This window comes from Columba livia, chromosome 1, assembly GCF_036013475.1.
Source record: "Columba livia isolate bColLiv1 breed racing homer chromosome 1, bColLiv1.pat.W.v2, whole genome shotgun sequence".
Lineage (NCBI taxonomy): Eukaryota > Metazoa > Chordata > Aves > Columbiformes > Columbidae > Columba > Columba livia.
In genome coordinates this window covers 79,054,446-79,079,770 of record NC_088602.1, presented here as the reverse complement: position 1 = coordinate 79,079,770, position 25,325 = coordinate 79,054,446, and the positions used below count along the sequence as shown (strand labels likewise).

The 25,325-nt window shown below is 41.2% G+C and overlaps 1 long non-coding RNA gene across 3 annotated transcripts in view; it reads right to left on the bottom strand.

Moving 5' to 3' along the window:
- Positions 1-4,059: 4,059 nt before the first annotated feature.
- LOC110365378 (uncharacterized) overlaps positions 4,060-25,325 on the bottom strand; it is a 34,901-nt gene continuing 13,635 nt past the window's right edge. For all 3 annotated transcript variants that reach the window (XR_002424831.2, XR_010472910.1, XR_010472911.1), the window contains 2 exons: positions 12,552-12,688; positions 4,060-7,628 (listed from right to left, as the gene is read on the bottom strand). This is a non-coding gene — a long non-coding RNA (uncharacterized LOC110365378). The remainder of the gene's footprint in view (positions 7,629-12,551; positions 12,689-25,325) is intronic.

Below are 25,325 nucleotides of genomic sequence, written 5' to 3'. Positions count from 1 at the left end.
TCCTGTAAATTGATCTTCATTTTTTTTCCTTCTGTTGTGATCTTTGAAATTACCAGTTGTCTTGAAACACCTTTTCATAGCCCTTCTGCAATTCCAGTTTTATTTAATGGATGGCATGGTGTTGATATAGTCTGTATTAGCCTTTAATTTAATTGTAACATTCATGTTTCAGTGACCACAGTTCTATTCAACACCATTTCCAATGAAAAATAATATTCTGAAGCATGCTCTGTATTTACATTTTCTTCAAACGTGGTATCCCAGCTGTAGAACCAAGCGTGTTTTCACATTCACTTTGACATTAGAGAAGCTTTAACTCCTATTCCTTCTCCCATGATCTAGAAGTATACTCTATTTCTCACTTTTTTTTGCTTTTTGTTTGGATATGGTTGTCCTTGGAGAAAGTTGTCAAAACAAACACCAAATTAAACACAAGTCATACCAGCAGACGAATATAAAGCAGAGAAATCCCTGGTTAGTTAGATACAGTTTAAAAAAACAAACCAAACACAACAAAAACCCCTTCCAAAAAACAAAACCACAAACTAACAAAAACAAAACACTACCACTAAATGACAAAAATACCCACAGAATTCTGTATGCCTCGTGTATCTTAGCTCCTTTTAAAGCACTCTCATTTTCTTATTTGCAATGGCAAAAAACCTTACACTAGTTTCCTGAAGGTTAGCATAATGCTACAGCAATATTTTCTTTTGCTCCTTCAGTGGATTTATTTTGTCAATGATTGTTTTCTGCCTCAGCAAAACAGCTTCATCCCTCTTCTCTATTTAGCTCATGTGGGGCTGAATCCTGCAGTACTAGTCCCAGTAAAGCTGGTGGGAATGTTGACGCTGTAAGAACCAGATGTGTCCCATTGAATAATTATCTAGGGCTGAGCATACTCCCAGAAGTTGTATGTTCAGGCAAGCATCTGCATCTAAAGGTTGTTAACCCAAGCAGGAGCCCCACTAAAAAAACCTTCCCCACCACCTCTCAATAATGTGCTCACTGATCTTTCCAAAGAAATATTTCCATTAAAAAGGAAAAATTAAAAGAAAAAAAAAAAAGAGGATTTAACAAATTGAAATGATCCAGTACTGGAGCAGTAGACCTTTCCCAACTGTAAGTCATTTTGATTTTTAAACAGAGCTCAGCTTTTTTTCTGCTGTAGAAATACATGCAAAAAAAATCAGTAGAAACTCACTTTCTGAAGTTTTAGTAAACTGAAGTATCTCAGAGGCATAAGAAAGTGTAGCTCTTTTTAATGTTGAGGAGTAGATAGTAATCACAGCATCTAGCAATTTATCTATTAGAGTAGTAGCTTGGTTCCTGCCTTTTGCCACCTAGTTTCTGACTTATCTTCCACATTTTTCTTTCAAGACAGTGCAGATACAGTCTATGAGAAAACAGAGGAGAAAGTTTGTTCTCCTGGTGAAATCACTGAAGAGTTAGTGTCTCATTTTAATAAAAATTTAAAATTTACAATTGAATTGGGTGTTAAAGTCAAAAGCACTCTTCAAATTTTAAAATGTCCTTTCTGGTAAAAAATAACATGAACTATGCAAAACTTGAGACAGTCAGAATATATTTTGACAATACTTTGATTAACATCTTATTGGTGATGCAACTAACTAGAAGATAAAGGTGCTATTCACTTTATTTTTTTCTCCAAGTTCTCACATGAGATTAAATCCAACAACCCAGCAGAAGAACTCTGTGCTGCCAGTAGTGTAAAGGAGAATATGAGAATATAGAGAAGGTCTCAAATTCTGGACATTCATCCAAGGAACAAACTCTCTTTTGTAGCATTTCTGGACAGGACCCACTGTTTCTCAAAGCACAAGGCTAGTCATTTGAGGTTGAGTATTTAAGCATCAATACACTTGTGCTCTGAGCAGAACTTTATACCTGAGAATGCCATTTTCCAAGTAAGAAAGAGAAACAGGGCAAAAATATAGTGTTCATTATATGAGTCACTTTGGGACTGTTTCCTAAAGGAATCTGCTTCCAAAGGAGCATCTTTTGGCTCTAACTTACCACACTGAGCTCAGCTGGACATTGTGCTGCACACCAGAGATTTTCCAGTTGCCAAAGCATTAGCCAATACCTGAGTAACAGTATCAAAGAAAGATGATACTGGACAACACATCCATGTTGTCAGAACCACCACACGGCAAGTAAATGAAGAATTTTTTTTTCCTTGCATGCAATTTTTTTTTTCTTTATTGTCTTTCCTGCTAAACTTCTAAGGTGTATGGGTCTGAGCCTGCCACAGATTCTGACTAGACTTTGGCCAGATACATTGGAATCGCTAAACTCAAATATTTAATCTCATAGAAAACTTGTGAAAGCCCAAACTCATTAAGGTGCTCATGATTTGGGAGCTGTCCTGTCATGTGTGTCAGGGGCCTGAGGGTATCCCCCCAACACCAGGGCTCGGAGCTGGGCAGCCTTGTCACACCCAGGGCTGTGGAGGCACCCACACACAGGGCCCCTCTGGGGAGTCTGGGCAGCTCGATACCCTGGGGTCAGCCCCCATGGCAGGCAGGTCTTACATGGCCCAGTGGCTGGGCCCTGCAGGGCTGGCTCAGAGGCTGAAAGTTCCCGAGCTCACTGTCAGGGTGTAGCACACCTGGGGGTGGCCTGGGGTGGCAATGCTGCCATGGCAGTGCAGTACCCCCTCTCTGAGGCCAACCAGCCCCATCCCGCAGCTCCTCAAGCTGAGCCGGGCACGGGACAGGAACCATGGTTGGCCACAGCCTGGCCACCCCCAGGCATCACCTCAGCTGAGACAATCATAGAATGTCCTGAGTTGGAAAGGACCCACGAGGATCACTGAGTCCAACTCCTGTCCCTGCATATGACAACCCCACAGTTCACCCCATGTGTCTGAGGGTGTTGTCCAGTCTCTTCTTGAACACTGTCAGGGATGGGGCTGTGACACCTCCCTGGGGAGCCTGTTCCAGTGCTCCATCACTCTCTGCATGAAAAACCTTTTCCTGATGTCCAACCTAAACCTCCCCTGGCACATCTTCCTGCCATTCCCTTAGGTTCTGTCACTGGTTACTAGAGAGAAGAGTTCGACGCCTCCTCTTCATCCTCCCATTGTGAGGAAGCTGTAGACTGTGATGAGGTCTCTCTCAGTCTCCTCCAGGCTGAACAAACCCAGTGACTTTAGCTGTTCCTCATACAACTTCCCCTCCAAACCCTTCACCAGCTTTGGAGCCCTCTTCTGGACAATCTCCAGTAGCTTTATATCCCTTTTTATCCTGTGGCACCCAGAACTGCACACAGTGCTCCAGGTGAGGCCTCACCAGGGCAGAGCAGAGTGGGACAATCACCTCCCTCGCCTGGCTGGCAATGCTGTGCTGGATGCACCCCAAGACACGGGTGGCCCTCTTGGCTGCCAGGGACACTGTTGGCTCATGCTCAAGGCAGCCCCTCAGCCTGGATGGGGCTGGAGCATGGCTGTGTTGGGGTCAGAGCTCAGGCCCAGCCCAAGCTCAGCTGAAAGCCCTCCCAGTGCTGGGGTCAGTCACGGACGTAGCCTCCCCAGAGCCCAAAGCTGTCTGGCCATGCTCCCCCACATCCCCCAGGGAATGGGCCTGTCCACTGCGGCATGCTCCAAGCTGGTTTCCAACCCCAGCCAGGAGACACTGCCAGGGTCCTGACAGCAGGCACCTGTTACAAGGCGTAATGTATTATCGAATGGAAATGTTATACTAAAAGCTATAACAATGCAATATGGCATGGCTGCTTTCACAATGTTTATCTGACTGAGAGAAAAGGAAAAAGAAAAAAAATATTGCTGAGGGATTGTTAAGCAACTGCCAAAGCAGGTTGCTAGTTTTTTATGTCTATCACCCTGACTTTTGAAGTGTTGGTAACAAGAAGACTGGGGTAGCTCCGGCCTTGGCGTCAGTGGTGTCCATCCCCACCAGGACTTCACAGACCTCAGTAAAACCTTCCTGAGTCCCATGTCCCTCTTGCACCAAGCAGGGCAGCACACAAGCCCACAGCACAGGGATCTCACTCTGTGTCCTGCAGTGGGGACACCTACCAGATAGATGTCATTAGAGCTGCCACCAACACAGACAGCTTCAGAAAAACAACCGGACATTTTACACCATCAATAACTCTTCCACAACCCCTCCCTGACCAGTCAGTTGTAACTACTGGCAGCATGTAGTTGCACTTAGATTAAAACTTATAGGAGCTCTTTGATTTTATTTTTTTCCAAAAATCTCCATAAGGAAGCTAGAAAGGTACAAAGCAAAACAGACTACCTTCTGCAGAGAGACACAAATTTGTTCTGCTGACAAACCCAAGACCTAATTACTCCCAATGTTGTCAGATGCTGTGGTGGGAGGGAGCAGGAGGTGATCCTCTCATGTCGTTAGTAACACACCCTGTTTTTATTGGGACAGGTGAGTTATAACTAGGGCTTGGGTTTCAGTTGAGGTATTATTGATCCTGCTCTGGCTTATCTGAAAAGCAGAAGCTAAGAGCTGCACTGCACCAGAGAAATATGTCAGAATGGAAGAAAAAGGCTTTGATGTTATGCTGATCAAAATGGCATCCCAGCCACAGCAAGAAGGGGAAGGAGAAGACTAGGTGGCCTGAGAGAATGGTTGTGACTCAGGTCCATTCTCAGATCTCTTTCTGGGATAGGGGTGGTATAATATAGCCTTTAATATATAAGTCGCTGGTGGAAAATACTATAAATATGGAACATCAAAATGTCGTTTCCACAGACTCTTTAAACAGATATGTCCTAGCACTCTCTTCCTTCTGTGCAGGAAAGATAATAATCTGTTAAACTTTCTCCTGGAACCATATTTTAGCATTTTAATTAGAGACCCAACACATGCACTAAACACACTCTCAATAAAGGGCAGGCCTTAATAAAGTCAGTACAGCATGCTTCTGTAACCCAGCAAGGTCACTACCTGAGAGGAATCACCAACAAGGCGACTGGCTCACTGCCAGGACAACCAGCAAAGATAGGGAGGCCTGTCTCGGGAGTCCGCTGCCGCTGTTGGCTGATGGAGAAGTGCAGGGAGGCAGCACACTACCACTTACCCATGCCACTGTCCATCCACAGGAGAGCAAACCCATTTAAACGAAATTATTATTTCTTTCTAACGGAGGACCGGTACTGGTCGGAACATTATTCGCTGGGTTGTTACTGGTGGAGGAAGACTGTGCCTTTTTTTCCTCCTTTGAGCACTATCTCCCCCTGCTGTCCTGCCACAGCTGTGCGCTTTGACTCCAGAAGGTGACCTCTGAATCGTAACCAAAATAAGTAGAAAACTTGGGCAAATACCTTGTAAAAATTTTGCTTAACACTGTTTGGTTTCATCACAAACATTTTAATGACATGAAGGGTCAATCCCAAACACTGGAGGCTTTCCAGTGGAAAATACATAAAGAACAGCTGGGAAATATGTTTTCTCCTTATGGAGCTGCCCAATCCAGTTTCCTTCGCTAGTAAGAAGTAATCAGCAGTAATGCCTTCTTCTCTGGGAAGGAAGTAGCAAGAATTTCCACGTAGCAGAGATCCTCTGAAGAGAAGTGAATATGAAAAGGGTTCTCAGCTTTTGCTTTTTGATGAAAAGAAAACATGGGGCAAACGTCTGACCAGGGCAATGGTGGCTCTTGCATGTCCCTGTATTCGTATGCAAGATATCAGGACTCAGAGGGCCAGTTCTGAGAATAGACTATGAGGTGTATGGAGATGGATAACACCTCTGAGAAACCTAAAATAAAGATTCAATAAAGGTGCTACTCTGTCAGTTTTCATTGGCATGGATGATATAGTTTTTGTGAGTTTGGTGATCTTCAGATTGGCCTCTCCAAGAGGCTCTGGTCTCTTCTCTATTTGCAGATCGGCAGAACTCCTAAGTCAGTCTCAGTCCTGAAAGGTACAGTGCCAATGCACTTAGGCTTTTGCTTTAATTGATATTTTTCCAACGTTTTCTTGAGAAAATCCAAAAGTTCATTTCCTTCCATAAGCACACAAATAATATAATATTCTTGAAGCAGTAAGGTGAGCTCACACTAGGTTTGCAGTGTCAATACTTTACTTTTATGAACCATGATGATACTGTCCTGAGTGACAAAATGCTTATTAAATCATGGATTGCAAGCACAAAACTACAGTCTTGATGGTTTGTTTTTCCAAACCCAAGTGATATAGCAATTTACTGATTGCACAACTTTGAATTCTTGCAGGTGGTGTCTTAAGTTCTACTGTCATTTAACAGGGGCCAAAATTTATTCTTATTTGGTTGTGAGTCTTTCAGCACAGTCAGTGTATGCATATGAGGACACATTTTGCTCCTTGTTATTTAATGTACACACTACGGTTCAAATTCTTCTCTTAAACATACTTAGTGTTAGACACAGTGAATGATATTTTATTTACACTAGCGGGTGAGGCGTTGAAATTTTAATTATAGCAGTTCTTAATAGTGTTGAAAAAGGAGTGTCATGTTTCTCAGTCAGCACCGTAGGTTTTTTGTTTTTCTTTTTTTCTACAACCTGTAAGAAGAAACACTGGGACAATCTTGCTTCATACAAATTAGGAAAGAGACTGGAGCAGAGGTTCAGCATCATTCTGTCGCTCTGTGCAGTACCTCGTACATCCAATTAACTAATAAAATCTGAATGATGGGTGGGCAAAACAACACAAATCAGAAAAACAACTGAAAACCACAAAGTTTTCAAAATCCGCTGCCTTGTTATGGATCTCAATGGCTCATTGACAGAAATCTGGACGCATACCTGAGCCATCTCAGAATAGCTTCCTCGGGTTTCTACTGCCCAAATAACCTGATAATATCGTGCTCTTTCTGACACTATAAAAAGGCTTCCCTAAAAATTATATGGCTTTTAATTTAGGTATTGACTGACTGGTTTAGCATTCCTACTTATACCACAGTTTGCACATAATTCCAGAAGAATATAAACCAAGCAACAGAAGCACAACAATTGCAATGTGCCACTGATGTACATGGACACAACATCTACACACTACTGAATTAGTATACTAATGATGTTACTTGTTACTGCTTTAATTAACCATGCTACCGTGCCTGTAGTGGATTCTTTCCCAATAACTGTTTGGGTTACCGCATAAGGCAAGGACACTGATTTTATTTTAATTCTTTTTTTTTTCTTTATTGACAGGGCTGCCAAGCTCACAGAAGAATCAATAACCAAGGATATTCACATAGGATAAGATTTACAATGCATGTTTCACAGACCTCAGAGCACGTACTGAAACCAACAAAATGACAACTGATATGTCCTCCAGTGAATCCATGTTAAGACATTCTGTCTGCAGTAATTAAAAACTAGGTAATCTCACCTGTGTGAAAAGCCCACCATAAAATCAGCTCCACTTAGTAGTGTAACTTGACACGTTGACTTTTTACATCAGCAGCTATGTCCTCTAAGCCAGCCTCTGGCCTCAATATGCTCAGTAGCACCTCTCTTAAATCAAGTAAAGGAGAGTAATGCACTATGCATTGCACATATTCTTCTCAAGTGATCCTTCTTGCTTTTCCTATTCTCTCTTCAGTATTATGTCTGTGATGGTCTGGTAATCCAGTAATTAATTACACCTGAGCAAACACACAAAATATTTTTTAACACAGTTCTTTTTGTCATACATTAATTTTGTAGTAATCACATCTCTCTTTCAATTCTTTGAGCTTATTTAAGCAAATGTTCCTGCTGTCAGTAAAATACCCAAGTTTTCTATTGTGTACTAGTAGCTGTGCAATACCTAGATATTACCAAACACAGGGATTCCCTAGATATTCACAGTGTACAGTATAAATTAAATTAATTCTATTTCATCCTATAGTCCAGAAACATTCTTAAACTTCTACCAAAATCAGAACATGCATACTGAAATAAGGCATCTTTTCCATACTTCTTTCATGCATATATTTGTACTGACTTCATATAGCAACTTTTATACAAAGAAATAATGAAGAAAAAAAAAAAAATGAACTAACCTTATCACAGGTTATTGCATGTAGAAAGTATTATAAATATTATTAATTGCTTGGCTCACTTCCTTCTCTGTCATATTTCCCTCAGGTCTCTGTTACATGCTCAAGGCCATTATTTGATGGGGGAGGTATAAAGTCATAACAGGCTGATGTAAATTTCCTTTGAGATGTCTTATATATCACAGATACCATGAGGGAGATGAAACAGCGATTTTGTTCCCCTTCATAAGTAAGGATAGAAGAAGTGCTCCATCTGAAGAGAAGTAAACTGATGCCCCTTTTCTAACTGAGGCCAGTATAGTATATTATTCTTTGGGCAAATCTTTGATAACACTTATTGCATTTTTTCAGGTAGATCTTTGATAACACTTATTGCCTTTTTCAAGACCCCTTGTGGAAGGAGGGCTTGTAATTCTGAGGAGGAAATTAATAACTCAAAACTGAGGGAGATAAAGAAGATGTCTCTGTCAAGAGTCTTGGACATGCTCCATCAGTGCATAGAATTTTATGCTTCTGCTAAATTAAAATCAGAAACAAGGAAGTAGCTCAGGCAGTCACTTTTTAAGATCACCATCAGCTTCTGAACTGTTCAGAAATCTTTTATCAGTCTAGTGCAGATACCTGGGTTGCTGGTTTGAAAAGGTGCAGATCTACAACTCCAACAGGGATACTTTTAGTGTCTTAGCTTTCTTGCGTGTGCTAAGAAAACCACTTACTGACCTTAAAAGTCTTCATTAGGAATTCACCTGTGCAAATTTAGAGAAGATGATAAAAACCTGGGGAGAATATTAATTTCAAAAATGCTATAATGGGTGTATCCAGGGAAATAAAATAACACATTAGGTGGGCATGTTCCATACTGTGAATAAGTCTAAGTCCAGTATCCATTTCATCTCCACACACTGCTTTAGAAATCACCCATTATTTAACATGCCAGATGACCTTTTGATAAAACACCAATGAACTGACCTTTTTAAACATTTCTAACTTTACCACAGTCTTGTTTGTGCCATTCAGCTGGTAACCTGTTTTTTTTTTTCCCCAAAGAATTTCACCACCTACATTAGCAACAAAGCAGATCCTGCGCAGACGAGAGGTTGTGCAAGTCTAGTGCAAACAAGAGAGGTACTGTGCTGCTTTATTCACAGTTCTATTTCAGAAACAATTTGTAACTGCCTCAGTTGTGTTTTCAGATGAGCCAGTTCATTTGAATAAACTGGAAGGGGGAAATGATGCTCTTTGTCCTACAGCTATCTTCAAAACTGGGTGATAAATACCAACTTTGGTACCTCAGTAAATCCTGTCAAAATTGTATAGCACAGCTCAAGAGGAAAATAATTTGCTGAAATCTAGTTCTTGCTCAGATGTGGACAAGAAGCTGCTTTTACACACAGGTTTTGCTCACAGCAGTTTAATTGGTGAGGCAGCAGTATCTGTAGTATCTTACTCCTGATGGGAAGGGTTGTTACCTATTCAATATCCACTGAGGTAATCATGGTATTTTGCCATCAGAATCAGTGGCAGCACTTTATAAGCAGCATAATACTAAGGAAGAGGATAAGTGTCAAAATCTAAGTGGATAATATTGGATGAAAAGTAGGAGAGAGGGGAACTACATGATCGTTTAAAATAGAGCATCAGGAATTGATGAGGAATGAGTTGGGGAGCCAGAAAAGTGTCTCAGCAGCAGAAGTTGGCATAGCTGATAGTTGAGCTATGCAGTCAAGAAGATAAAATATGTATGTATGTTTCCTGGAGAATGGGTTTCCCAGAATTTTGTGTGCTATTGATTTTTTTTTTTTTTTTTTCACTTAAGTGACATATTTGGTGATCTAAACTGCTTTCACTGAGACTCTGTTGTGGTAAAATCAGAACTGGCTAAGAAAGAAAAAAGTGGTAATGTATTCAGACATAACAGCGAAATGGACCACATAAGGGCTTGCACAGGCAGAAACCGGCAATGTTGTATATATTCTTAACATTTCAAGGGTCAGGCTCCACCAACACATTTAATCCTATTAATTTCAGTGGAAGTCTTCACTCATAAAGATACTAATCAATAAAACTGTGGAGAACAGCAACCAACCCTTAAATGGAATGGCATCACTGTAAGACTCCTGTTCTTCTGCATCTATTACATAGCCATTATGACAGTTCTTATACATTTATATTTGTCAGTATGTAACATTTTTAGAATTACTTCACCTTCTATTATCAACCCTTAACCCTATATATTTGGAACCTCAAAATTTATCTTTCGTGCTAAACATTTTTTGCTCCCTGATCCTGATCTGTAGAGGACTATTGTATCTCTATCTTCAAGACATATTTTCAAAATGCTGATAATACTATATGATAAGACTGTCATATGTAATCACCAGGCTAGCAGTTATAAGGACATTGGTATCTGATTCCCTTAGGTCTACAAATATATGACCATAATGATGCAAACAGCTGTCGATCAACAGCTCTGCTTATCAACATCTATGTGGAAGGGTTTAAATATCTTCTCTCATTGCTTGTGAGCTAATATTCTCTGCTGCCTTTTCTGCAGCATGCAAGGCCAGCATAACTGGCAATCCATGCTCTAATCCCAGTGCGACCAGAGGGAAAAAAAAAAAAATAAAGAAGCCAACAACACTTACTGCACTGTCTTTAGAAAGATAGTGAAGGTCAGACTAATCAATCTCAAAAATGACACTACATGAAAATTTCCATTTTATCTGACTCTACATTAATTCCTCCCTAACAGAACACTGAAGTCCTGCTTCACAAAGCAAGTCTCATTGCTGTTTCTGGGAAAGTACCTGCAGCTCTTCTACAATCAGCTGCTGAAATATCCTCCTAGTTTAGTCAGGGCATGTACTCATCCATCCTGTTCCATACAAAATATCACATTCCCTGCAGTGTCACATAGCATCATCTATTTCAGTCACATTACTAATAACACTTTCTCCATTTTTGGGGAGCCATGTGAATATAAAGTCATGCAGGAACATGATCCTGATGGTGCACAGCAGCTAGGCAGCCCTCAGTTTCACAGACTTTTGGTAAAAATAGTAACTTGGAACGTTAACAAGATCAATTCTTTTAGAAATACATTAATAAAAATTGTTACATTTTTACAACTAACTCCTTAGTTGGTGTGAATCAGCAAAGACTGATTGACTTTGTGTTAATTCAACACTTATTGGCCTTAAGATAGTAATGTTAGCTAGGGATCTGACCCTGACCAGTTGATCCTCTGAAAGTTGCAGAACCACATTTGAAAAGGGACAGCACTTTGAAAGATATTCAGTTTAAAAAAAAAAAAAAAAAAAGTCATGTAGGAAGGTAATTGGATGCAGAGAGGATGGCCACAGTGGGAGGGCTGTAACAGAATTTACCCACTAGGCTGCAGCAGAGAATACACATGGAAACCCTACAAGTGTGCTACCCCAGAGCAAGGCTTTCATTAAATACCTTCTTAGACCAAACTGAACCCAATCACCTGGCACAAAGTCCCTGGAAACCAGGCTTCATGACTTTTATCTCCTGCAGATCTGCTTGTGTTACCTTTTCATTATTTGTTTTGATCAGTAAAGTTTAGCTCATGAAACACATTAGTTTTTCAGATATGACAGCAAAATGGACCCTATAAGGGCTTGCACAGGCAGAAACTGGCAATTTTGAAGATATTCTTAAAATTTCAACGGTCAGGGTCAAAGCTCATTACTTACTGTGAAAAAATTATATGAGGTCATAAGCTCATTTGTTACCATGAAAACCAGCCTTCCATTTAGGTTCTTCCTTATTGTTCTTTGAAACATTGTCCCCTGTGGGTGTCTAGCACATCTTCCATCCCTGTTATAGATGCTTCCAAAACTCTTTCCTGTTTTCAGTATTTTTAGTGGGTTTTGAAATCTATGTCTATAATAACACTGAAGTCCTAACTTGGCAATTTATGAAGATCTTCCTTAAAATTCAGATAATTTATGAACTGTCAATGTCAATCTTGAGTGTAATCTTATCAAAAAACTTGAGGTTAATTAGGAAGGATCTCATCCTTCTAAATCCATATAAGCTTAACATAATAATGGAGAGTTGAGATCAATTACTCATAGTATGTCAAGGGTATGAACTTATACGGTAATGATTGACTGCTTGGCCTGAATGCTCAAAAGTCAAGGTCAGAAACCATGCCAAATGTACATTTAAAAATTCTTAAAGTCACGAGTGGTGGGATGGAGGAGGGAATGAGATGAAAGCCTAATGCGTAGATCTGATAGCTCAGGTGCATACTGATCCAGACCTTTGAGGTCAGATTCAGAAGACACTGTAATAGTAAATAGAGAGAGAATCTGGGAATTACTGAGTCTGAAAATGGGATTGGCAATAGTTTAGAAGCATTTTCATGAAGTAATTCAGAAGTTTCATTTCACAAACATATATCTAGTTTTCCTAGTGGATTAATAACCTCAACCGAAGTAAAAATAAGCCCATCTCACCCATGCGGTACATGAGACACTCATTGTGCTATAGACTCACCTTAATATGATACTGACTATCCCTTCCAAGCACAATTTTCGTGGCATTCTCCAGTCCTCTGGAATCTTGCTGCCCCTCCTACTTTAGTAATATCAAGACAAGGAGAAAAAGAGAGTCCTGAAGCAGTCCTATTCACCCTAGGAAGCAACAACAAAAAAGACTGGAAGATGATTTATTTTGGTTTTGTTTGTTTTGTTTTGTTTTGTTTTTTTTAATTTATTTTTTTTGTTATTTTCCACCTTTGTTTGTTTGTTTGTTTGTTTGTTATTGTGGTTTTTAATTACCAAAAAAAAAAAAAAACCACTATAAAATATATTATCACCAACACTCTTGAAGGAGCTGCCTCCCAAGTGAACCATTGAAACAGTGGGTGGACTGGAAGCCTATGTGAGTGTATCTCTCATTGCACTGGAAGTCAAGAATAAAATCTTCAATAAGACGACGTTAAATTGTAACAAATTACTTACAGTCTGGGATATGGCACTAGACTGCAACTGGGATTTTTACTGTATAAAGTCAGGTCTGTAAGCTCACTCTGTAGGTCAGGGGAAGTGAGGACTTGCAGAGAATTCATCCCCAGCCCCTCAGACACCATAGCATTTATAGTTTGTGCATAATTCCCCACATCCTAAAAATGGGATGATATCACAGTCAGTATGTGAGACTAAGCACACTGAGAAGACCTCTCCACTGATACTAGGCAGTGTATTGTAAAAGATTAAAATCAGACCTGAGGAAGCCAGCTCCGTTACCTGGAGCAATATAAATGTGTTAACGCAGCGTTCCACCGGGCTGGTCTGCACAGGCAGCAAGATCCCATTCTGCAGAGCCCTGCCCAGGCTGGGCTAAACATCCCTGGTGCCAGGCTAGCCCAGTGAGGTACAATGTCCCTCCAAGGTAGCTCAGGACTCCCTAATGGCAATGCAGTGCTGGCACAAGCTTTGAACAGTGAGCTTCATTTCTGCAGCATATGGTTACTATATGGCAAGATGAGTACATGCGAGACTCAAGAAATGGAACATTTCAAACCTTCTGCACACATATTCCAGCCTTTCTACACAAGAAGACTCCTGCTGAGCCTTCCCTGGAAGGTAGTGCTACTCCCTCAGTATGCTCACAAAACCCGTGCCACCTGAGGCCAGCACCTCAGAGGATGTTATGGCTGCAGAAAGTTCCACAACTCTGCTATTATGCATGGTCTACTATGGCTAGAGATTTTAGTTATCTAATTTCCACATGTCATATTATGAGTATAGGCTGCTACACAGGAATCCGGGTCTCCAGAGTTGTGACCGAGTGACAGCACACCAGCTGTGCTGATGTGACTCCTGGTTGTGTCTTCCCACATAATATGTCAAGCCACAGTAGCTTCATCATGTGTTTACACTGCAGGGAGCATGGGGAATAAAGGAAATCTGCAGTGGGGACAAAGTGGTACAAGTTCAAGAACAGGAATCAGGCATGAATGAGGAAAAGTAAGAAAAGAAGAATAGTGTATCAGGAAAGTAAAAGGGGAAAGTGATGAAAACTTCCTGGTAACTGCCTATGGATCCACTTCGAAGCAATATCTGAGGAGCTCTCCATCCTCGGAGATATGTTTTCTGTTTCTTTTTGCCCTACAAATATAGTCACAGTGTTAAACTCATGTCTTCATTTCTAAATCCATTACTTCAAATTATATAAGTGCTTAAATACTTACAACAATACAAACTCATACAAGGCAAAGCTCTAAAAAGCCTTTTTGGATATTCAGACAATAAATTTATGAGACTGCTGTATGAAACCTTTTTGAGAGTCTAGATCCTGCTGGTATCATTACAAATCCCCAGTCTGTAGCTTAGGTCACTGAAGACCTCAAGCAGGTCTGTATTAATACATTCCCACTGAAGACCTCAAGCAGGTCTGTATTAATATATTCCCAGAGACCTGGGTTACTCTGTAAAGTAACTGTATTCTCTTAGCAGTCAGCTATGACATACAACACTGTCAGGCATATCCTTGGCAATTAGGTTGAATCTTTAGTGATCACCTGTGGCTTAGTGTCCTTTTTGTCTGTTCCTCTAGGTCAGAAGATGTATTTCTGTCAACAATTAGCTCTGATATTGTCAGCCCATAGCTTGACTGACTATTTAATGGTTATTTAATGCCTGCAAATAAGTTTTTGAATGCTGTCCTTGCTTGACAACTATATGTTGTTGTCATGACTGAGTTGTCATGAGTACTCAGCACCTATGTGAGGGCTATGTTGGAAAGCTATTGCAATGATTCCTGGGCATCTTCCCTAAAAATCAGTATCCTTGCCTCAAAGTCTTCTCTTACAGTCTCTGAGAGACTAGACACAGAGGCAATCTTGCCATCCAATGGAGGAGGCACTGCAGTGTCAATTTGAAGCTGACTGCTGTGCCTGCCCATGAGGGTCCTGTGAGCGTGGCACTGTGCTAAAGACATTTTCCCGGTAAGAACACAGTGTGAAGTCCCTGGACCTCCCTGAGAGCCAGTATGCCATCACCAGTATGTCTGACCAGACCTACTTGACATGCAGCATGGGGACTACTGGAACCAAAGGGAAGTCATGGCACTTGTCTGCAAACTTACCATTCACACTGCAGGTATGTGTGAGTTTGGAGCCTATAAAGTGAGTCTTGCCCTGCAAAGATACAGCCCTTACTTTTCCTTTAATTAAGTCAGTTGCAAGATGGTCACAACCTTTCCACATATTATTTCTCCAGTGTCTATTCCCACCATTTCAGAACCTAAGATACATAACTCAATCCACAAACCCTTTCTGGCTTCCAGAGATATAACACAGTTAAAATAACCCAGAGCCTTAAGTTCAAGATGAGTATTTTGATGCCAGAAGTAACAGCAGAACTGTGCTCCATTTCATTGCTTCTAGAGTGGGTTTTGACACTAGCTTAATAGTGGTTGACTCACAAATCAAAGACTGTCTTTGAGAAAACTTTCTGTGGGGTTGATAGACAGCTAGCATACTCTAAGGCATTTTCTTCTGCATTACTTGGCAGGAAGCCTGAGACAGTTTGAACAACACTGTGCACAACGTGCCCAGCTCAGCCAAAACTCATTAAGGGTCTTGTCTTTTCTTGTGCGCTTTGTGGAGCACATTACTGCACCCCTGATGGGCAGCAGCTATGCTAAGATTAAAGATCACCAAATACCTTTAATGTACCAGTCAAATTGCATTTCTCAGCTGTGTATACATTGTAAATGTTCTGCTGCTTTACCAGATGAAGGATGAAGATGTAATGGCTGTTTTCCAGCTACTAAGCTTGGTTAAGGAATTGCTCTGAAAGAGGTTTCATGGTATGATAATTTCAGCAAAATGTGAGACGATTGCTGAAATATGCTCAAGTTCATGACTGCATTAACTCCGGGTGCTATTGGAAGACTCCTCCCCAGTGAACAATGTAAGAAAGACACAAGTGTCTTTGATCACTTAGAAACATTTTTTTAAAGAGTTGCTCTGGATTTTGCCCTGTCAGTCCTACTGATTTGTGAGGCAATCACTTTAGTCAAAACTCCATTCACAGTTAGCTTGGGAGCACTGCTGACTCACAGCATTCCAGATTGAAGGGAGAATGGGCTGTTGTATTTCTGGTAAACTGGGTGTTACAAACACTCTCTTCGTTTCCATGTACTTTCCTTTCCCTCTTTTTCAGTTTGTGAGAGTGTTCATCTACTGTGATATTTGCTAAATTGTTTTAATATTTAATATTGCCAAAAAACAACCATCACCACCCTACTTTCAGATGTTTACAGAAGTAGGCTTCCCTGTGTCAGGCAGTTCATGATAGAGGGGTCTTAAGCAAAAAGAGCCTTCTTGATAAAGGGTAGTTAACTAGATCTTGGCATGGTCATTTGATCTCATTTTTCTAAATACAAGAGATAAATGAAAAACACTTCTAAAACTGGCAGTTTGTGATACCTTCCTATGTTGGACCTACATGTTTCTGTGACTTATAGCATCTGAACCACAAATGTTTATATCGAAGGATCAACTGATCTTTCAGGGTCCCTTCCAATCCCCAACCATAACAGTGACAAGAAGAATATCAAACCCTATTTAAAGGTGGTGAACATTCAGTTCAGTGGATGCAGGTAGGGATAACAGGCCACAACATGGGGTTAAGAAAGAGATTAATTTCAGAAAAAGAAGTAGATGCATTAGCCTTATGTAAACTCTGTGCCTGCTAATACACAGGACGAAACAGCAGATGAACTGGGGGAGTGAAGAGGAGGGAGTACATTCTGCCAGAGGGATTTGCTTTACCATTCTTACTTTTCCTATTTTCACTACTGCAAATTCTCTCTCCCCCTGCCCTCCCATCTACAGATCAGCTGGGGTGAGAAGCAGCTACAAGAACCATCACGTTGATAACTCCAAATTCACATTTTTCATTCGGAAAGTAACAGGAGCTTGGTTCTTGACTCAACGAATCTATACTGATTAACATTAGTCAAGGTCACCCCTTAAGCACCATTCACACACAATGATGCTACTAGTGGTAAATAAGGAGAATGATTCAATGAATGCTCAAATGCTATGAAAATGACAGATGAAAGCAGCCTCTGCTTGAGGTATCAGAAGAAATATTTTTGCCTTGACTCACTAAATCATGGAACAGAGATATGAAAACAGCTACAAGACATTTAAAGCAAAATTTGCCAAGAAATTGACAAGACTCAAGAACAGAAAAGTCAAGGGTATGTACAATATGAAGAGGATTTCAGCCAAATATGGATAGCTCAAGAGCCAGAAAGTATGACGGAGATTTTTAAGAACAGATTTGACAAGGATCTTCAATGCACACTGCCTTTATCAGTAGCTGATAAGAATCCTGTCAAAGCCAAGTAGTGACAGGCTTTCTTCACATGCAACCCAGAGGCATCTCACTCCCAGCATCAGCATGCTGAGACAAAGTGCCCGTAGAACTTATCAGGTTAATCAATTGGTTCCAAAATGAGTGAGGTTTGAAGGAAAATCAGCTGGGGGTGATAGTGTTACTAAAATTGTTCTACAAGACTAGGACAGGAAGAGAGGAAAAGAAAATATCGTTGTTTTAATGATACAAGCATTTTGTGGGGTTTTAGACTTAAAAGGCTTTCCCTGCAATAGAGTAATTAATTAGGAACAGAAGGTAAAAAGAATCGGTTGGGACTAGTAGCTGCAATCACCAGCCAATTTGGAGTTGTGCATGAAAGCAACAACCAAGATGCAGTTTAAAAATTGTACACAAGATGGCATGAGGATGCTCCACCAGAATTAGCTTAGCATTTGGTGCACCAACCCCAATGCCCTTATATGACTCTTCTGTTGGTAACACACAAGGACAGGAGCTTAGAGAATAAGCTGTTTACTCAGAGCTGTACCATGGTTAACAAACATACATAGAGTAACATCCTGAAACTACCTTGACCTTTAACCAAGATGTTCTGTTGTGTTTGAGAGATCCAAGCTCATCTTTTGCAAGCACAGCTAACCCAAACCTGCATTTAATCTATAGGTTTTAAGAATGCCCTGCTGAAAGCTGAACCATGGGCTGTGTTAGGGAAAGTCTTGGATGTGAAAAGCCTTAATTTGAATGTTGCACAATTATTAATCGTCTCATGAAATCAGTTTGAGAATCAAGTAGAGCAAAGAGGACATGGAAATAATTGACTGCAACACTAGGATAAACTTGGAAAATAAAACAATGAGCATCTGGGAACACAAGTAAATTTGCTGAAACAAGACAAAATACATACAAGAAAATCAGCTTTGATCACAGATAGAGCTTGCAGACAAAGCCTATTGTAGTCCTGCTAAGATCACACAAGAACCACAGACTCACACAGAGCAGCTGAGGCAGGAAGACAGCTCTGGAGATCATCTAGTCCAACCCCCTCTCTCACAGCAGGGTCACCTACAGCAAGTTGCTCAGGGCTACATCCTGTCAGGTTTTGAAAATCTCCACAGCCTCTCTGGGAAGCCTCTTCGGGAAGCGTCTTCCAGTGTTTGACCACCCTCACAGTAGAGCAGTAGTTTTTTCATGTCAAATGGAATATCCTTTATTTCAGTTTGTATCCATTGCCTCTCACCCTGTCATGAGGCACCACTGAGAAGAGTCTGGCTTGGTCTTCTTGACTCTTCCTGTCCACATCAGGTATTTGTACACACTGATCAGACCCTCCTGAGCCTCAGGAAACATCTCTGTTCCTTCTGTACTCCAGGCCAAACAGTACCAGTTCTCTCAGCCCCTTCTTATATGAAGATGTTCTAGTGGACTGCCTCTATATGTCTGTGTCTCTTGTACTGAAGAGCCCAGCGCTGGACCCACCACTCCAGATGTGTCTCACCAGGACTTAGCAGAGGAAAAAGTTCACCTCTCTTCACGTGGTGGCAATGCTGTTGGCAGGAAGTTGTTGGCCTTCTTTGCTGAAAGGATGCATTTCTGGTTGATGGTCAGCTTGGTGTCCACAAGGCCCAGGGTCTTTTTGAGCAGAGCTGTTTTCTATCTGATCGGCATTCAACCTGTACAGCTGTCCGGGGTTGTTTCTGTCCAGGTGCACAACTTTGTTGAACTTCATGAGATTCCTGTTGACCCATTTTTCTAGCCTCTGGAGGTCCCCTTGGATGACAGCACAACCTTCTGGTCTATGAACAGCTCATCACAGTTTTATATCACCTAGAAGCTTGCTGAGGGTGTACTTTGCCCTATAAATCCAGGTCATTAATGAAGGTGTTAAACAGTATTGGACCTGGGACTGGCACCTTGATTACCCCGCTAAGGACCAGCCTCAGGCTGGACTTTATACCATCGATTATGTGAAAGAAGAATCCACCAGTGAGCAAAGGCAGATGTGCCAGTCAGTGTTGGAAAGCTGCAGAGACTTAGGAAGCATTTCTGAAAGATATTTTTTTTTTCCTGTCATTGTTTCAATGAGGAAAACTGAAAAATACCTGAATGCAATGCCCTCAAATATCCCTTCTGTCAGACTAGATGTCATAAAGATAAATGACAGAGTCAGGATTTGTTAAAACAGCAACAACAAAACATAAACAAAACAAACAAAAAACACACACACAAACACAAACAAAAAATAAAACCAACCTAACTAACAAAAAAATCCACAAATGGATTGTGCCAAAAATGCTGACTACAAGCAAGTGGGAACTATCTTTTATCTCAGAAAATGCTAAGTTTTCAACAGAAACAAGTATGTCCCCTATAATTTTAGGCAGTAATAAATTTGTTGAGTATTCACTAGATAGTCATCTTCTCCAAAAACTATTATCACTGTAGTCAGATTAAATCACAAGACTTGGAGACCTCAGGAAACATATGGGATTTATAATAAGAACAAAAACATCAAGTGACTTATTCACATTTAATTCCCACTAAAGGTTATAAATTTAATAGAAAAATAAGGTTATTCTCTACAGCAACATAACTTTCCATGTGCATCAGTGAACTGTGTAAAACATCTGAAGGGAAACTTGCTACAGAGGAGATTGCAGGTTAGACATATTGAGAAATTTTGTACTGTCCTTTCCTACCTATCCTTTAATCAGCTCTGCTTCACATCACTGAAACATGAAATAGAAGTGTCGTTATTTAAACAGTTTGATAATAGCTGCAATTGGAGATAAAGGAAAGGAAAATTTGTAGGAAGATCAGTACACCAGAAAAGAAAAAAAGTATGAAAATGAAACCATAATGCAAAAGCACCTTAACCAACACCATCCTTTTTCACTGCCCTTAAAAATATAAGTTAAGAGCACCTGAACACCCTGCGCTTGCAAGTGTGGGTTTGTGAAATTTGGACATCCATGACATTTATATGACAGTGACAAGGCCAGTTTATGGAGCTCCTACCCCCTCTACCCCTTCCATCACCTCTGTTCTTATCCTCAGTTCATACCTACTCCTTGAGTAACCAAGATGTGTTGATACATGGTTACGTTTCAAACGCCTTTCTAAAAGAGAACTGAACAGGGTCATTTCATTTGGTCCCGAGAAAATGCACCATCATTCCTAGCTGTACTGAGGGGGCAACACTAAGGCAGATCCGGAGAAAGGCAGAGACTTCTTAAGCTAAGACTACATTTGTAAAGCTACACCTTAAGCACCAACAACCAGCTTAATGGTGGTCACAAAAATCTGGTCAACAGAAGACTTCAGCTAGCAGGTGCGAGCTCAGCTTTAAAAGGCAATTAAAATAAGACCCAACTTAAAACCTGAACTTTGAAGATGTTGGGAGTAGGGCCATGGACTCTCTTATGCATGGAAGTAGGGCACTTTGAAGCAGGAAACATCCTTGAAAATGTGAAGGCACTTAGGTATCCTGCCCTATTCCCTTTCAGGGCATGCTCCGTAGTCCTACATGTGCTGCCAGGAAGAGTAGGAACTAGTCCTTATTTCTCTTCCCCTCAGCTTGACTAGAATATACCTCCGAGATATGGGGAACCCCTGTTCAAATCTTGTCTCTGACCGGAGTAGGGATTCTAACCTCAATGATCTCCCTGAAGATGACATCATCACTGACCTTCACTTATTTTTAGACAGGTTGTTGCTGGTCTCACTTGTCTGCTTTGTATGGAATACTCAAATACTTCCTGAGCCAAGCACACGGTTAGGTTAAGACAGTCACTGGGCAGCTCTGAATATGAATCTCTGTACAGTGGTTGCCTCAGATAGGAAAGTCCCTTCATAAGTCAAGCTTGACATGACATAGGCTATTACCTAACTGTTCCTATAGCTTGAATCACATGGATTGCTACCAACCACAAACTCCTGTCCCTTGAAGATTTCCTGGATTGGGAGTACTACTGAAGAATCTGTTAATCTTTACTTTAACTTCATACTTAGTTGAAGATTAGACATTACCCAGTGACTGGACTGAGAAATTAAGCAATCCAATACCTACAGAAATTTCTGTGCCGTACGTTTACCAATCAAAACAAAATGAATTCCTGGTTAACCAGGGAGGTCCCAGTTGACTGGAAGATGGCAAATGTGATAGCCATCTACAAGAAGGGCCAGAAGGAGGATCTGCAGAATTACAGGCCTGTCAGTCTGACCTCCGTGCCAGGGAAGGTCATGGAACAGATCATCTTGAATGCCATCACACAGTACATACAGGACAACCAAGCGATCAGGCCCAGTCAGCACAAGTTTATGAAAGGCAGGTCCTGCTTGACCAGCCTGATCTCTTTCTATGACAAGGTGACCCACTTAGTGGATGAGGGAAAGGCTGTGGATGTTGCGTACTCAGGCTTTAGTAAAGCTTTTGACACTGTTTCCCACAGCATTCTCCCGGAGAAGCTGGCAGCTCATGGCCTGGATGGGTGTAGTCTACAATGGGTAAAGAACTGGCTGGAGGGTTGGGCCCAAAGAGTTGTGGTGAACGGAGCCAAATCCTGTTGGCAGCCGGTCACAAGTGGTGTTCCCCAGGGCTCAGTATTGGGGCCGGTCCTGTTTCATATGTTTGTCAATTATTCGGACGATTGAGTGTTCCCTTAATAAGTTTGCAGATGACATGAAGTTGGGTGGGAGTGCTGGTCTGCTTGTGGGTAAGAAGGCTCTACAGTGGGATCTGGACTTACTGGATCAATGGGCTGAGGCCAATGGTACGATGTTAAACAAGGCCAAGTGCCAGGTCCTGCACTTGGGTTACAACAATCCAAGGCAGCTCTACAGGCTCGGGGAAGAGTGGCTGGAAAGCTGCCTGGCAGAGAGGGATCTGGGGGTGTTGGTCAACAGCCAGCTGAATATGAGTCAGCAGTATGCCCAGGTGGCCAAGAAGGCCAACAGCATCCTGGCTTGTATCACAAAGTGTGGCCAGCAGGATTACAGAAGTGATTGTGCCACTGTACTTAGCGCTGGTGAGGCTGCACTTGGAATCCTGTGTTCAGTTTTGGGCCCCTCACTGTAGGAAAGACATTGAGGTGCTGGAGAGAGTTCAGAGGAGGGTGATGAGGCTGGTGAGGGGTCTAGAGCACAAGTCTGATGAGGAGCTGAGGGAGCTGGGGCTGTTTAGCCTGAAGAAAAGGAAGCCAAGGGGAGACCTTATCGCTGTCTATAACTACCTGAAAAGAGGTCGCAGTGAGGTGGGTGTCAGTCTTTTTTCCCAGGTAACAAGTGAGAGGATGAGAGGAAATGGCCACAAGTTGTGCCAGGGAAGGTTCAAATTGGATATTAGGAAAAATTTCTTCATGGAAAGGGTTGTCAGGCATTGGAACAGGCTGCCCAGGGAAGTGGTGGAGTCACCATCCCTGGAGGTGTTTAAAAGACACATAGATGAGGTTCTTAGGGACATGGTTTAGTGTGAGAGTTAGGTTACGGTTGGAGTCTATGATCTTAAGAGTCTCTTCCACCCAAAATGATTCTATGATTCTATGACAAGCCAGAACTGGAACAAACTTTTCTTCAGTGACACATAAGATTTGAATAAAGATGTACTTTAGTTGGGTACTTAAACTGCTTGTCTTACTTACTATTATTGTTACTCATAAATAAAAGCCTGCATAGAAGTGATGTAAATAAGCAGAACCTACTCCTATTTCTGCGGAGGGGTAAAAAATTGTCAATTGCAGTCAGTATCAATACAAGAACACCTGACTTTGGTCTGAGTAACTTACTCTCACATCTAGGCATACTAGTTGCTCTAGAATGTGCTGTCTTTCCTGAAAACATCAGCAGGGATGGGCAGGGATCTGACTTTGGTTCATACTGCCTGACTAATATATTTGAACCAGGGCAAAGTCTAATATATTTGTCTGAAAAGACGGGTAAGCAGTGCCACAGAAACAAGACGGGGTGGGGAGCTGTGGGGGTGGCGGGGAGAAAACAAAACAAAAACACAGAAAGAGTCATACCTTCGACCCAGCTCCCAGAAACCACTACTCTCCAAATCTGTCCCTGAGGGGGGTAACTTATGCAACTCAGGGGTTAAGAAAAAGGTATTATTGTAGGGTGTTGTCCTCTCTGTAGCATAGGAGAGCCGTTCAGGTAACTTGCTTCAGTTTTCCTCTGGTTATCCTGGTAATTCCCAGATTTTAAGCTGTACTTAATTCAATTAGTCCTCCAGCTCTAGCACGAAAATCCCCTGTCTCCTCACCCCCTTTCCCATCACCGAAGTACAAACTCAGGATCTCCCGTTTCTCCCTAGCAAAGCACATTGTGCATATCCCTCATTTGCAATCTCTGTCCCAGCTCTTCCCTTCCAGCAGCTATCAACATTCCTGAATTCTATACACTCTGGTCTTCTGCTAATACTCAGAAGTAGGAAACAGCACTTCAGAGGGAATTCCTACCTACTCCTCTTTATGGCTCCTCTGTCCTGGGAACTAGGTAAAATAGGAGCATCCTGAGTTGTCTTCCCAGTGCTCTTTCCTAAACATCTGGCTCCTCTTCTACTGTATCCACCAAATCTGTTTCTTAAGTCCTCCTTTATTATTCTGTCCGTCTTTGGAGAGTCTTTGAAGGTCTCTCTCTCTTACTCATTTTTTGCTTCTCTTTCTCCCTTTCTCTTTGGAAAGAGTACAATCTTCCTTTCTGGAACTATGTTTCACCTGTGACAGACTTCCCTTTGGAGTCGTGCTAATGTCAGATCATCCACCTGCTGAGCATTAGAGCCATACAACTCAGTTCCCAGTGACTGCTAGTCATCTTTTCAGTGCTTTCTTCTAAAGAGGCCACAACATGAACTTTCTGCCCTAGACCCTAGAGGCCCTAAAGAAAATCCCATTAAGGGACACAATTGGCAACTTGGGCAGAGTCTACTCATTTAAATTAGTCAGCCAGACTCAGTTCAAGTTAATGGACCAGAAAAAAAGTGGTTCAGAAGCAATTCATCTCATTCAGAAATAGATATCTATATATGATTAGGTGATTTGCACCCTAAAAGCCCTTATTTACCATTCAAAAAAAAAAAAAAAGTACTGTACAGTAACTAGCTTGGATGAATGTCTCAGTGCTGCAGACATCTAAAGAGGTGTGAAAAGAATGGCAGCCAAAGTAACCCTAAGAGAAACAGAGATGGCAGAAACATCTAAAATATCTTAATTGCTCAAGGAGAATAGGGACATATTTTTTGTAATTGAATATGGCCTTCTTTTCAACTAGCTCTCTATACTACTGTATATGCAACACTGGTTGAGTACTTGTAAACACATTCACTGCTTTATTTTATGTCTTTATAACAATCTTTATTCAGCAGCAGATGTTATGTCATGTGACTATGCTAGATACCCATCTGTCCCACATACGTTTCTGAAACACAAAAGTTAAAGGCTGAGTGTTCACACCAGTGTGGGTACATAAGGTCATTGCTGAGATGTACTATTGCTATTTTTTAAGCAAACACATTTATACATAAGAGCTGATTAGAAGGCACTTAGGTAAAAATGGCTGTATTTGGTCTAGATTATTTTCAAATACAAGATTTTTAAAATGCAGACATAACTCAGTTCCCAAACTCAGTGGTAGTTTCACCAAATACTTCTTGAATTGAGAGACTATAGAAAGAAATTGACTTGTTTAGTTTAGAGTATTGAAGACTAAGGTGACATGATAACAGCTTTCAAATATGTAAAGGGTTGCTACAAAAAAGGAAGGAAATAAACAACCTGTCCATTGTGGAGAGGACAAAAAATAATGGGTTTAAATTGCATCAAGGAAATTTCAGTTTGGTACTAGGAAAAGGTTTTCTAAGTATAAAGGCAGATTGCCTGGGCTGGCCATGAAGTCCTCATACTGGCAGTTTTTAAAAACA